This window comes from Leuresthes tenuis, unplaced genomic scaffold (assembly GCF_036924035.1).
Source record: "Leuresthes tenuis unplaced genomic scaffold, fLeuTen1.0.hap1 SCAF_5, whole genome shotgun sequence".
Lineage (NCBI taxonomy): Eukaryota > Metazoa > Chordata > Actinopteri > Atheriniformes > Atherinopsidae > Leuresthes > Leuresthes tenuis.
Genome location: NW_027325359.1, coordinates 21584526 through 21592297, shown reverse-complemented (window position 1 = coordinate 21592297; position 7772 = coordinate 21584526). Strand labels below are relative to the sequence as shown.

At 41.1% G+C, this 7772-nt stretch overlaps 1 non-coding gene and 1 pseudogene across 1 annotated transcript; one reads left to right on the top strand and one right to left on the bottom strand.

The window, feature by feature from the left end:
* Positions 1–861: 861 nt before the first annotated feature.
* LOC140308064 (U2 spliceosomal RNA) lies at positions 862–1038 on the bottom strand (annotated as a pseudogene).
* A 4961-nt stretch (positions 1039–5999) lies between these two features.
* LOC140307987 (U2 spliceosomal RNA) lies at positions 6000–6190 on the top strand. The gene has a single exon (XR_011916003.1). It is a non-coding gene; the product is annotated as a U2 spliceosomal RNA (small nuclear RNA).
* Positions 6191–7772: the final 1582 nt, after the last annotated feature.

The window sequence follows — 7772 nt, the reverse complement described above, 5'->3', positions numbered from 1 at the left end:
TCCCGCTTTTGATCATACATTGTCAGGCATTCGCCACTTGTCTTACCCGCTTTTTACAAACTTTAGTCGAACATTCACACCTTTTTGCAGCCGAACACAGTTTTTTGCAGCCGAATTTGGGCATTCGCACCTTTTCATACCCACTTTTTACCAACTATGGTCGGACATTCACACCGTCTTACAGCGGAACACCTCCGCTCCCTCTTTTGATGGTGTATGTTCGGGCATTCGAACCTTTTCTTACCCGCTTTTTACAAACTATGCTCGGACATTCAAACCTTCTTGTATGGTTGGACATTCGCACCTTTTCTCACTCGCTTTTTGCAAACTATGGTCGGCCATTCACAGCTTCCTCTCCACCATACTTGTATGGTGGGATATTCACACCCACTTGCATCCGAAGACCTCCGCCCCCACTTTTGTTGATATTTAGTCGGTCATTCGCACCTTACCCGCTTTTGGCAAACTATGGTCTTCTTGCAGCCAAAAACCTCTGATCTCGCTTTTGATGATGTAAGGTTGGGCATTCAGACCTTGCTTCACCTGCTTTTCACCAAATATAGTCGGACATTCACACCTTCTTGCAGCCGAACACTTCCGCTCCACCTTTAAGTTTTCTATGGGGCATTCACACCTTTATTTTCACCGCATTTTATAAAAACACCACAGGAACACCGTATTGAGGCTTTGTTCTGACCGCTCATTCGGTGTCGCGTTTCTTTCAAGCATTTCTCCTGGTTAGCCCGCACTCGGCTCGCTCCCAGAGCCGTGTTAAAGTCTACTTCGCATTCACTCTCTTTTCTCAGCAGACTAAAAGAAACTTCCATCCTGCACCGCTGTTAGCTTTTTCACAAGAGCAGAGGAGAGCGCACCGTTCCCAGCGGCACTGCAGCACCGGGTCGATGCTTGGAGTGAACGGAGCAAGCTCCTTTTTCAACTCCTATTGATAAAAATCCATTTAATATGTAGTCCTTGCATAGACATATCACATATTAAACTGATAAGTACAGATGGATTATGTGCAATTAGTAAAGAGAGTAGAGGACGATCTCTCTCGTTGGAAGTCCTTACCTATATCACTTATGGGGAGAGTTACAACCATTAAAATGATGATACTACCAAAAGTTAACTATTTGTTCTCAATGATCCCCATAAAACCATCTGCTACTTGGTTTAAGTCACTAGATTCATGCATCTCCAAATTTCTGTGGAAAAACAAACCACCACGTATTAGTTTAAAAACCCTACAGAAGACCAAGGACAGTGGTGGATTAGATTTACCTCATTTTCAGCACTATTCCTTAGCCAATAGGTTACAATATATATCAAAATGGTTTAAACCTTGTTGTTGTCACAGTTCCCAGAGACGTTGTAATCGTTGAGGATTCTATATTCACCCCCTCATTAGAGGCACGTGTTGCAGATTGATGACACTGAATCTTCTTCTCTGTTCATTGCTGGCATCATTCCCAGCATCGTAAGTGTTCGTGGCATTGTTAGCCTCTTCTTCTGGATCTTGATATCGAGCATCCTTTTGTATTTCTGGTTTGTAAGTCCTCTCTCTTCGTTCACCGGAGTCTTCGTCTCTTTGTCCTTGAGTTTGGTGATTTTTTCTTCTTTTGATGCCTTGACACAGTGTGACAGGTGATACCACATGGGAGATCCTTTAACTTGGACTGCTGTCCCTGTGCTGCGAAATGGCTGTGCTGCTCAAATGGTCTCTCCTTCATCATATACACAGTTATTTATACATCACCTTCCACCATGAAGCGTTGTCCCTTTTTGTTTCTCTCTTTGTTCTTAAAATGCTGTTATGCATGTCTAAACCAATCCATTAAACTAGATCATTTTGGCAGTAAAGCGATCTACAATGTGCTTGGTCGCAAAGCTGCTCATCTGTGGTAAACAGCTCTTCAGAAAGGCATTCTTCAATTGATTTCACTCATTTTATGTAATAATTTTGTGATTTCCTACAAAACTACACTTCTTCTCCCATCTGTCTGAGTATTTAATATTGTCTGGGTCCCGTTAAAACATGTATTTTTCCCATCTAATTCCTTGTTTGCTTTAAAACAAGTATTCCCCATTTTCTATCCCTTCAGTAGCCAACCAGTTTGTATGGAGTACACTGGAGCAACTTGACTGATCAGTAAAACACTGCTTTTGTTGTCACCGCAAGGCTTCCCCCGTCGGTTGTTTCACTGAGACACTACTGAGTAACTACAACTCAACACAGTTTATACACATAACATTCATATACATACTAACAAACAAACAAACAATAATTTATCGCAATTTTCTCATCTCTGTTTGAACGTACACCCAGGTAAATATTCCTGTAGTCTTCTCATACCGACTATGGACCCATTCATTGTTTAACTTCACTGTTTTGCAAATCCTAATTGAATATTACACATTGACATTGAACTTTACTGGATAAGCAGGTCTTCATTGCATTCAGCAGCCTATATGTGAGCATTTATGTGTAAGCTGTTCTTCTTTGCATTTATCAGCAGCAAGCAATTCTTCACTGCACATGCATATGTAAATAGTAAAACAATTCCAATGTGTTAGCGAAACCTTCTATATCACAGTGGTTTCTAAGGTCTATTTTAAGTTCTTTGCCATCAGTGAGATGACATTGTTTACAAAGTGTGTCAAATTATCACTGAAGATCTTTTCAGGAATTTCAAATCTAGAAATGAGTTATTTTACGCGTGATTTTGCTACTGAGAGTGCATCTGCTTGTGCACATGGAAATATTTCAGACCATTTGGTAAAAACCTCTGTTGTCACTGAGCAGAATCGTTTCCCTTAACATTAATTTAGTTCAATGAAATCTACAAAATAATGAAATAATGAAATCCAAACAAATATGTTGAAAAAGATACACTGGCTTAGGGAATTATCTTCGTTTTGGTCTTAGATTGCCCTGTGGAATGTATTTTGCACATATTTGACCTGCTAGACAAAACTTTATTCATTTATTTATTCTAAAAAAATGTTTTTAATAATTAGTAAAACCATATGCTGTAAAAACCTGGTTCATTATTGCTTCCATCCCTCCTGTTGAGACATGACATGGTCCGTGGCTCAATACTGCAGCATATTTAAACAAATTCTTTGGCAGTATGGTTTTCCTTCCGGTCATTCATACGAGTCTATTGTAGATGGCAATTGAATAACATCTAATAATGCTAAAATATTTGTAGTTTATACATTTAGCTGTGGATGTCAACATACCTGTTTTTCCAATGCTGTGTTAACACATGTACAGTTGAGAAGGCATACTGACTGTCAGTGTAAACGTTAACAACCTTTTTGTTATTTAATTTACAAGCTTCAGTTAAAGCTACCAATTCGACTGCTTGAACAGAGTAATTTTTTGGTAGTGGTTGTTTTAAGAAAACTTCAGTTTCTGTTACTACTGCAAATCCTGTAGCATTTGTGCCATCAGGGTTTTTTTCCTTGATCTGTTGAATAAATATAGTTATTTCTGCATTTTCATAACGTATATCAGTTAAGTCTGGCCTGGGTAAAACACTGATGGTTATTTCTGGCTTTCCATCTGTGGGGTAGGTAGCAGTGTGGATGGATTAAGTGTAGCACATCTCTCGACAACAAGGTGTGGCTGTGAAAGAAGAACTGTTATGTAGGAGAGATGTCTGGTAAAGATATTTTGTTAAGTAACCATATCACAGCCACTGCATGAGGTACCTTAAGTGTTAATGGGTGAAATAACACCATTATTGTTGATGCCTGCACTGCCAATGGCTTCTGGCCATTGATTCAAAAGTACGATCTCGTCCCTTTTTCCCCCTTTCAGTGGACACTGGCCCCTAATTACCGCAATTCAGCAGGGGGTCTTTCATTAGGAGTACTGTGCACGGTTTCAGCTCCGACCCTGGACAGCGGAAAAAACGTTGAGATCTGGTTTGAGGACCCAATTGTTGAGAAAAGTCTCTCAATGAGACTCAGAGTTGCTGGAGTCAGTTAATGCAAAGGTTTAATCTTGCAGCAAGTTCAAGAATGTGTGTGGGTATGGGTGTATGTGTGCGAACGTGTGTGAGTTTGTGTGTGTGAGAGTTTAAAGAACCTGTTATCCACAGGCAGGCCTTAACTAGTATGGCACGGGTCCAGCCTGTCTCATCTTTTTTGGAAGGTCCAGCGATCGGCCGTAACCCTTCTGTCTGTTTTGACTCTCACATACATTCGGTTAATCATAGAAAAACGAGAACAAAACTTTTTAGCCCCTTAAATTCATAAAACAGACATGGTGCAGTTATTTCCATTCTAGAAAATAAGAGTAATCACCACCATTCCTATAAATTCTGGATATTCTAACAATCTGAATCTTTTTTAAATGTTCGATGAAGCCCTTTGCTGTTCTGTTTAGAGACTCAGCTGATCATAAACCAAGTTTTGCTCTTGAACCAAGCTTCTAAACTCTTCACCTTTTTCATTTCTCAGTTAGTATTCACTTTAAAACTGATTAAAAGAAAAATTAAATGAATGCCTATCAACAAATGTGGGATCTAAACTCTAGTGCTTCCTCTAAAATAATTTCCTTTCTCAATTCAGAAATGTGTGTGTGTAAGTCACAACACCCGTGACACCAAAACGGCTTTCTTTTCTCTCTTTTCTCTACACTCTGCACTGTGAGCACACACAACAAATCAGAAAGGCTTTTTTCTCTCTTTTCTACATTATGGACTGTGGGGACACAAAACCGCTCTCTCTTTTTTTTTTTTTGATTGTGTGCCAGGGCGTTGTCTCACGTATTAGATTATGCTTAAGATACGAATGAGTTTATCAGTCACATCAGAATCCATACATACTGATCCTCCCGTAATAAAATGGTCGGATCTTATCAAACACACTTTGTTTCTTGTGACAAGTCAGCGAAACAGCGTATACACGTCAAGACACTGAATCAAGTTTGCCACAAGAACTCATAAGTTTGGCAGTATTGCTCTGCCGTCAGCAATCATACACCCATTTTATTTTCATGAGACATGTGCAGGCACCTGTTCATCTACTGTTCTATCACTATGAATTAGTTTATCTATTATCAATAAGGATACTTCTACAACTACTATCAAAGTATGTCCGGACTTCTTATGTTGTCAGTTGCTATATATGAATAAGTGGGTTGCTACTGAAAAGCATTAAGCATGTCACACAGCCCAAACATATAACATTTCAGGACACACCACACAGTTAACAACCACAGTGAAGCGTGTCAAAGCCCAAACATGTAACATTCAACAGGACACTTACACAACACATTCAAATCAAACAGTCAGACAACATACAAGAACCTATACCCCAGCCGGCATTGCTCCCTGCCTATTTTCCTACAACTCACTATGTGTGCGCACACCTTTATTCACAAACTCTTCAACTTATACTCTTTTACCGAAGCTGCTACAGCTCGATTGGCCAAATACCCTTAGATCCTATTTCGGTGAATTTGACATCTGCCTTGCATGTAACAGATTAGCGGTTTAGCAGTTTTAATTTAGTTTGAGTGAAGGAATTCATTTTATAGCAAAATCCGAAATCGTGAAGAACTCATGGAAGTAAGCTTATTCTCGGATTCCTGAATCTTTAGATTTGTTCTTTCTTTTACTGCAAAGTACAACGTTGAGCAGCACTAATGAGTTGTTTCTATTTTTGGCAGCCTTTACCTTTGCGGATGAAGCCCTTTCTGTCTGTGCAAAAGAAATCTTATTACTGTGCAGAGTGACTTCTCTGAGTAGAGTCGCCTTACTTGTTGCGACTGTGCCAATGTTCGAAGCTGGAGTGCAAAGTTGTTGCTTGAATGGTGCTCGCTGGAGCGTGCGGTAGTGTAAAGTTATACCATTTAAAAGGGCTGAAGAGTGCTCAGTGCAGCGGGTGGGCCGAGGTGCAAAGTGACACTATGGCCATAAAAAGAACACCGCTACAAGTGCGCATTGTGCCAGGAAGGGCCCTCGGACGTGAACCAGTGGACAGTTATCGCTTCTCGGCCTTTTGGCTAAGATCAAGTGTAGTATCTGTTCTTATCAGTTTAATGTCTGATGTGTCCTCTATGCGAGGACTACATATTAAATGGATTTGTATCAATAGGAGTTGAAAAAGGAGCTTGCTCCGTTCACTCCAAGCATCGACCCGGTACTGTAGTGCCCCTGGGAACGGTGCGCTCTCCTCTGCTCTTGTGAAAAAGCAAACAGCGGTGCAGGATGGAAGTTTCAGGGAGCCCAAGATGAAACTTTCTTTTAGTCTGCTGAGAAAAGAGAGTGAATGCGAAGTAGACTTTAACACGGCTCTGGGAGCAAGCCGAGTGCGGGCTAACCAGGAGAATTGCTTGAAAGAAACGCGACACCGAATGAGCGGTCAGAACAAAGCCTCAATACGGTGTTCCTGTGGTGTTTTTATAAAATGCGGTGAAAAAAAAGGTGTGAATGCCCCATAGAAAACTAAAAGGTGGAGCGGAAGTGTTTGGCTGCAAGAAGGTGTGAATGTCCGACTATATTTGGTGAAAAGCAGGTGAAGCAAGGTCTGAATGCCCAACCTTACATCATCAAAAGCGAGATCAGAGGTTTTTGGCTGCAAGAAGGCCATAGTTTGCCAAAAGTGGGTAAGGTGCGAATGACCAACTAAATATCAACAAAAGTGGGGGCGGAGGTCTTCGGATGCAAGTGGGTGTGAATATCCCACCATAGAAGTATGGTGGAGAGGAAGCTGTGAATGGCCGACCATAGTTTGCAAAAAGCGGGTGAGAAAAGGTGCGAATGTCCAACCATACATGATCAAAACAGGGAGCGGAGGTGTTTGGCTGCGACAAGGTGTGAATGTCCACCCATAATTAATGAAAAGCGGGCAACAAGTAGGTTCGAATGCCCAACCATACATCATCAAAAGCAGGAGTGGATGTGTTCGGCTACAAGAAGGTTTGAATGTCCGAGCATAGTTTGTAAAAAGCTGGTAAGAAAAGGTTCGAATGCCTGAACATACATCATCAAAAGCAGGACTGGATGTGTTCGGCTACAAGAAGGTTTGAATGTCCGACCATAGTTGGTAAAAAGTGGGTATGAAAAGGTTCGAATGCCCAAGTTCGGCTGAAAAAAACTGTGTTCGGCTGCAAAAAGGTGTGAATGTTTGACTAAAGTTTGTAAGACAAGGTTCGAATGCCTGACAATGTATGATCAAAAGCGGGAGCGGAGGTGTTCAGCTGCAAGAAGGTCTAAATGTCCATCATTAATTGCTAGAAAACATGAAAGAAAATTTTCGAAAATCAATCTGCACATGATCATAAGTGGGAGAGGAGGTGTTCAGCTGCAAGAAGGTGTGAATGTCCTACCATAATTGCTGAAAAATGTGTTAGAAACGGTAAGAATGCCGGACCATACATCATCAAAAGCTAGAGAGGTGGTGTCCGGCTGCAAGTAGGTGTGAATGTCTGACTAAAGTTCAAATATATTAACAAAAGCGGGAGGAGAGGTCTTCGGATGAGTGGTTGAGAATTTCAACCATAATCTATAAAATGCGGTGAAAAAAAAGGTGTGATAGAAACCTAAAAGGTGGAGCGGAAGTGTTCGGCTGCAAGAAGGTGTGAATGTCCGTCTATAGTTGGTGAAAAGCAGGAAAAGCAAGGTCTGAATGCCCAATCTTACATCATCAAAAGCGAGATCAGAGGTGTTTGGCGGCAAGAAAACGGGTAAGGTGTGAACGACCGACTAAATATCAACAAAAGTGGGGGCGGAGGTCTTCGGATGCAAGTGGGTGTG